Below are 6,122 nucleotides of genomic sequence, written 5' to 3'. Positions count from 1 at the left end.
TTATCTTGGCTTTGTTGTATTCTTACCTTCTATTTGGAACACATTAAAACCTTCCATAATACAAAGAGAATAACTAGACCTCAAGAGCATGGTAGTGTAAAATTGTCTCGCTCTAGTTTCTTTGTAGTTGTGATAAGTGATGTTGAACATGGAATTTGAGAAGAAGCTTAAAAATTACCAAACCTACTAAATGTTGGTTATGTAGGGGATGTTGAAATATGGCGACTGATCAACAAAGTATTGTACACTCAGCATGTATCCTCACTGGAGCAATGTTGAACTATTGTACAATCAACAAAGTATTGTACACTCAGGATGTATCCTCACTGGAGTTTTCATCAGGATGTTGAACTATTGCCATTTTTTCGTGATGAAAACTGACATTGTAATAAAACCCTAAAAAGGACGACTTTGTTTGTTGCCCTAAAAAATGCATGTTATAAGCGGCTGGGATGCTTAAGGCATTGTAAGGTTGATGTACTATTTTTGCTGGATAATAAGAAAGATTGGACGGCTGTGTATGGTGGACGTAACCCATTCTGGGTGAACCACGTTAAATCTCTGTGTTATCTATGTCCTGTTTTATTTCTTTATCTTTTGTATTTAAATCTGCATATAATTGTTAGTTCATATTTGCTTCGGATCTGCTTGAAACCCTAACAATTGGTATCAGAGCGAGGTTTTCTGTAAATTGGCAGGACTTTCCGATTTGAGTGGGAGCAATGCAGGATTCCAAATTCAAGGTCGAAAAGTTTAACGGCCAGAATTATCAGTTATGGAAAATGCAGATGGAGGATTACCTGTATCAAAAGGATTTGTGGGGGCCATTGGAAGGAAAGGCAAAGAAACCGACCACAATATCAGATGAAGAGTGGGATAGTTTAGATAGAAAGGCACTGGGATCCATTCGATTGTGCCTTGCGTCGTCTGTAGCATTCAATATAACAAAAGCAAAAATGACTGTAGATTTGATGGCAACATTGGCTAAGTTGTATGAGAAACCCTCGGCTTCGAATAAGGTATTTCTTATGAAGCGTTTGTTTAATTTAAAAATGAGTGAGGGAGGATCTGTAGCGGAGCACTTAAATGAATTTAATACAATTACCAGTCAATTATCTTCGGTAAAAATTACCTTTGCAGAAGAGGTTAGGGCTCTCTTGATTTTATGTTCTTTGCCAGAAAGCTGGAATAGCTTGGTTATGGCTGTAAGTAACTCTGTCTCTGGTAAAAATACTTTGGTATTTGATGATATTGTTGGTGTTATCCTAAGCGAGGAAATGCGAAAGAAAAGCACAGGTGAGACTCCAACATCATCGGGTAGTGTTTTGAATGTGGAGAACAGAGGAAGATCAAAGGAAAGAGGAAAAGGCCCTGGGAATGAGAAGTCACGAGGGAAGTCAAAGAAAGGACGCTCTCAATCTAGAGGAAAGAAAGATTGCTGGTACTGCAGAAAGCTTGGTCATCTAAAGAAAGACTGTTGGTCTCGGAAAAACAAAGAAGGAGATAAAAATGAAAATGACAGTAAGGAAGCTAATATTGCAAGTAATACTTTACAAGATGCTTTAATCTTATGTTTGGATAATGTTAATGATTCCTGGGTAATAGACTCTGGGGCTTCATTTCATGCTACACCCCATAGAAAATATTTTCTAGATTATGTTCAAGGTGATTTTGGACAAGTATATTTGGGTGATGATGAGCCCTGTCAAATTATTGGAAAAGGAAAGATAAAGATCAAGTTGCAGAATGGTAATGACTGGTTTCTGCAGGAGGTAAGACATGTTCCTAATTTAAGAAGAAATTTAATTTCTGCAGGGTAACTAGGTAGTGAAGGTTGCATAGTTACCTTCTCAGACAGTATGTGGAAGGTCACTAAAGGATCATTAGTAGTAGCTAAAGGTGTGAAGGTAGGCAAATTATATTTGTGTACTGGTAACACTTACTCTACCTTAGCTGCTACAGATAAAGTTACTGCAGGGACAACAACAATAAATGTTGCAAGAAAAGATTCGATAATGTGGCACCATAGGCTTGGGCACATGAGTGAGAAAGGGATGAAAATCCTTCACTCCAAAAATCTATTGCCAGGACTAAAGAAGATTGATTTAGAGTTCTGTGAAAACTGTGTTTATGGTAAACAGAAAAGAGTTAGATTTCTCAAGGTTGGGAAAGAGAAGAAGAGTGAGAAGTTAGAGCTTGTACATTCAGATGTATGGGGACCGGCTCAGGTATCATCTCTTGGTGGCTCTTGTTATTATGTTATTTTTATTGATGACTCAACCAGAAAAACATGGGTATATTTCCTAAAACAAAAATCAGATGTTTTTGAAACTTTTAAGAAATGGAAAGCTTTGGTTGAGAATGAGACAGGAAAAAAGTTGAAGTGTCTCAGATTGGATAATGGAGGTGAGTATTGCAGCAAAGCATTTGAAGATTACTGTTCCTTAAATGGGATTCGAAAGCAGAAGACAGTTCCAGGAACTCCACAGGAAAATGGTGTGTCAGAGAGAATGAATAGGACCATCATGGAAAGTGCGAGGAGCATGAGATTGCATGCTGGATTGCCCTTATATTTTTGGGTAGATGTTGTACATACTACTGTCTATTTGATAAATAGAGGACCTTCAACCCCTTTGGATGGTGGTATTCCAGAGGAGGCATGCGCTGGTAAAAAGGTAAATTATTCTTTTCTAAAAACTTTTGGTTGTGAAGCTTTTGTCCATGTTGATAAAGAAAACAGAACCAAGCTTGATGCTAAATCTCAGAAATGTACCTTCATTGGATATGGGATAGATGAATATGGCTATTGGTTATGGGATTTTGAAAATAAGAAAATAAGAAAATAATTAGAAGTAGAGATGTTATATTCAATGAGAAGGTTATGTATAAAGAACAGATGCAGGAAAAGAAGCATGAATAGGACAAACAAGAATATGTGGTGTTGGATGAGATTCCTGAAAATGAAATGCCACAGGTACCTGATGCTCAGCAACAATAGATTGTCCCACAAACTCCTGCAAGTGTTAGACGTTCTACGAGGACAAGTAAACCCCCTGAAAGATTTTCTCCTTCTTTGTATTCTATTTTATTAACGGATTCTGGTGAACCAGAAGAATATGAAGAAGCAATGCAGGTGGATGCCAAACAACAGTGGCAACTAGGCATGAAAGAGGAGATGGACTCCTTGATGAAAAATAAGACTTGGGACTTAGTCCCTTTACCTGCAGAAAAAAGAGCCTTGCCTAACAAATGGGTTTATCGACTGAAGGAGGAGGAAGGAGGTCAGAAAAGATATAAAGCCAGACTTGTGGTAAAAGGTTTTGCACAGAAAAAGGGTATAGATTATGATGAAATATTTTCTCCAGTTGTAAAAATGACTTCAATTCGAACTGTACTTAGTCTTGTGGCTGCAGATGATTTACATCTTCAACAATTAGATGTCAAAACATCTTTTCTCCATGGAGATTTGGAGGAGGAAATTTACATGTTGTAACGACAGGGATATGAGGTCAAAGGTAAGGAGAACTTGGTGTGCAGGTTGAAGAAAAGTCTGTATGGCCTAAAGCAAGCACCCCGACAATGGTATTTAAAATTTGATGGTTTCATGGCTGAACACAGTTATCATAGATGTCATTCTGATCATTGTGTATATTTTAAGAGATTTGATAATGGCAGTTATATTATCCTGTTGCTTTATGTTGATGACATGCTTGTTGCTGGGTCTAACATGCAACATATAAATGATCTTAAACAGAAATTAGCCAGGTCATTTGCTATGAAGGATTTGGGTGCAGCTAAGCAAATTCTCGGTATGAGGATTACATGGGACAGGAAAAATAGAACCTTGAATTTGTCCCAAAGTGAGTATATAAAGAAGGTGTTGAAAAGATTTAACATGCAGGATGCAAAAGCAGTTAGTACACCTTTGGCTAGTCATTTCAAATTGACTAAGGAGATGTGCCCAAAGGCACAGGAAGAGGTTAATAAAATGTCTAACATCCTGTATTCATCAGCTGTTGGCAGTCTGATGTATGCAATGGTATGCACAAGGCCAGATATCACACATGCAGTGGGAGTTGTGAGTAGGTTTATGAGTAATCCGGGTATGGAACATTGGAATGCTATGAAATGGATTCTTCGGTATTTGAAAGGAACTACTACGAAGGCATTATGTTTCAAAGGATCTAATGCTGCTCTAAGTGGATTTGTTGACTCTGATCTGGCGGGTGATATTGATTCACGGAGGAGTACTACAGGGTATGTTTTTACTATAGGGGGAACTGCAGTTAGTTGGATTTCTAGGCTGCAAAAGGTTGTTGCACTTTCAACCACTGAAGCTGAGTATGTTGCTGCTACAGAAGCCAGCAAAGAGATGATTTGGTTGCAATGTTTTCTGAAGGAATTGGGTCAGACACAAGAGGATAGCCCATTGTATACTGATAGCCAGAGTGCCATTCATCTTGCGAAGAACTCTGCTTTTCATTCAAGGACAAAGCACATTCAGCTCAGGTACCACTTCATCCGGACTACTTTGGAGGAGGGTGAGTTACGGCTTGAGAAGATTCAGACAAGTGAGAATCTTGCCGATATGTTCACAAAGGCAGTTCCACAGGAGAAGCTGATTTCTTCATCAGTTTCTGTTGGTCTTCTTGACTGATAATTGTGGAACTTATACCAGTCAAGTCCTAGTGTTTTATCCAGCGGATGTTGCATGTACAGTGGTGTCATGTAGTTTCAGTCTCCAAGTGGGAGATTGTTCAGTGTGGAGCCTGATCAGTCTCCAAGTGGGAGATTGTTGAAATATGGTGACTAATCAGCAAAGTACTATACACTCAGCACATATCCTCACCAGGGTCCGGGGCTGGGCCGGGCCCCGGGCAGGGGTTCGGGGGTGGCAGCCCCCGAGAAAAGCGGGGGTTCAGGGGCGGCAGCCCCCGAGAAAATTTGTTTTGCCATTTTTTTGTGATGAAAACCGACATTGTAATAAAACCCTAAAAAGGCCGACTTTGTTTGTTGCCCTAAAAAATGCATGTTATAAGCGGCTAGGATGCTTAAGGCATTGTAAGGTTGATGTACTGTTTTTGCTGGATAATAAGAAAGATTGGACGGTTGTGTATGGTGGATGTAACCCATTCTGGGTGAACCACGTTAAATCTTTGTGTTATCTGTGTTCTGTTTTATTTCTTTATCTTTTGTATTTAAATCTGCATATAATTGTTAGTTCATATTTGCTTCGGATATGCTTGAAACCCTAACAGGGGATTGATTATAAGGTTCCCCATGATCCCCAACCACTAGTGTCAAGGTGGAAGAGTGGAAGAATGTAAGAAAACTATTATTATTGTTATTATTCATGTATTTTAATACCAACAACACTTTGCAATTAAGGTTTATCATAAGCCTTAAATACAAGATAGATATGTCTATAAATTTTTAATGTTTTCCATGTGAAGTGGTCATATAAATATATCAATATCATCAAATCACATCATTAATTACTATGAGTATGTGTATTTGTGCATTTTAGATCCATATTTATGTGTCTAAGTCATAAATTGATACAAAAAATTGTAAGTTATGTTAGAAGGGATGTGACTATATTGACTACAAAATCTAATTCTAAGATACTTATTATAAAGGTATATTAACAAATTTAGCAATGCATTGCTCAATGTGTGTTGCAATGGAGTTAAATATGTAAAATTTTATGTTTTTGTTTTGTCCTTAAATCTAATTTCACTTTTATACACACCGATGAGCTCAGATAATGGCTCAATTTTGTCTATATTTTCTATACTTTCACTGGTTTTGACGAGGGTCTAGATACTATCTAAGTTGTAAAACTCTCTTAAATAATGGTCCTATTATGTTTCCATGAACTTGACAAAATGGCATGAACTTACCCCTATATATATATATTCCTTTTTGGTTAAAATTATGATCAATGATGAAGTGACCATGCTATGTAATTTATCCATATTTTTCTTGCATGTAGTTAGATAAATGTTATTCTAAAATGGAATAGATATACCTTTGTTTTGCACACCCAAATGACATGATGTAGGAGTTAATGAGGAACATGAAATGGTCAAAGATTCATAGCATGGAAGTTCATGCTAGTT

The sequence above is a fragment of the Cryptomeria japonica genome, chromosome 10, assembly GCF_030272615.1.
Source record: "Cryptomeria japonica chromosome 10, Sugi_1.0, whole genome shotgun sequence".
In the NCBI taxonomy this organism is placed as follows: Eukaryota; Viridiplantae; Streptophyta; class Pinopsida; order Cupressales; family Cupressaceae; genus Cryptomeria; species Cryptomeria japonica.
The sequence above is the reverse complement of the archived record's forward strand: the minus strand, read 5'-3'. Positions refer to the sequence as shown.